This window comes from Hordeum vulgare, chromosome 1H (genome assembly GCF_904849725.1).
Source record: "Hordeum vulgare subsp. vulgare chromosome 1H, MorexV3_pseudomolecules_assembly, whole genome shotgun sequence".
Classification (NCBI taxonomy): Eukaryota; Viridiplantae; Streptophyta; class Magnoliopsida; order Poales; family Poaceae; genus Hordeum; species Hordeum vulgare.
Window position 1 is genome coordinate 69,177,651 of NC_058518.1, and position 819 is coordinate 69,178,469.

An 819-nucleotide genomic window follows, 5' to 3' on the forward strand; every position below is an offset into this window, starting at 1 on the left:
CAAAGCTGTAAAAAACTCTACGCATGTTACTGAAATCATATGCATTCTCGTGTTTCCTGAACCGAATCTGAAGCAACAGTGATATTGTTTTCACAGCAATACATGGAGAAGCAGGTCAGTACAAGGGGAGCTACAAACGTTGCACAGGGAAGCACGAAGCATCTGAGTTGCCATCATTTAGAATTGCTGCATCCGAGGACTTTCCATGTTGAGGCACAGAGAATCATCAAAAAAAATAAAAGATGATTTGAAGGGCCTCAGAGATCTTGGTGGTTGTGATCATCAAATGGGGTCGTTGCCCCATCAAGAGTAGCAAATATTTTGATAACATCACTGGCTCCATGAAAAACACGGACAAGCACCACTAAAACAATGAAGAAATAAACTAGTGAATCCAACAGTTGGTAGATTGGATGACGAGTCAGTAGTAGCTGGTTAGAGATCTCATTTTTTTTACAAATCAATGGGAATCAGAATGATTTTCTTCTCCACTGTCGCCATCCAAGCCAAAACAAAAGAAAAACAAAATAAAATCCCCGTGCTGGAACACTCGGCGAGGGCGCGTCGATGAATCTGAGCGGCACAGGCAGCACGGAGAAACCAGGGCTCTACATTGGAATAGGAGGATGAGGTGCAGAGGAGAGGGGAGCGGAGGACAACGGCGGCAGCGGCGAAGCAGGCGCGCCTGATGGCCCGGCGGTAGGCCGACGCGCACGTGCACTGCGACGGAGATCCCTCTGGGCAATCAAGGGTCGTACCACTGCTCCTTGGCCTGCTTGAGGCGGCGTCGGCGATGCTTGACCGCGGACGAGTCGCCGT

General features: G+C 49.0%; 2 non-coding genes across 2 annotated transcripts; both read right to left on the reverse strand.

Annotated features, from left to right (window-relative positions):
• Positions 1–253: 253 nt before the first annotated feature.
• On the reverse strand, positions 254–339 carry LOC123422792. The gene has a single exon (XR_006620723.1). It is a non-coding gene; the product is annotated as a small nucleolar RNA SNORD24 (small nucleolar RNA).
• Positions 340–416: 77 nt separating this feature from the next.
• LOC123423337 lies at positions 417–498 on the reverse strand. Its single transcript, XR_006621030.1, has one exon. It is a non-coding gene; the product is annotated as a small nucleolar RNA R12 (small nucleolar RNA).
• Positions 499–819: the final 321 nt, after the last annotated feature.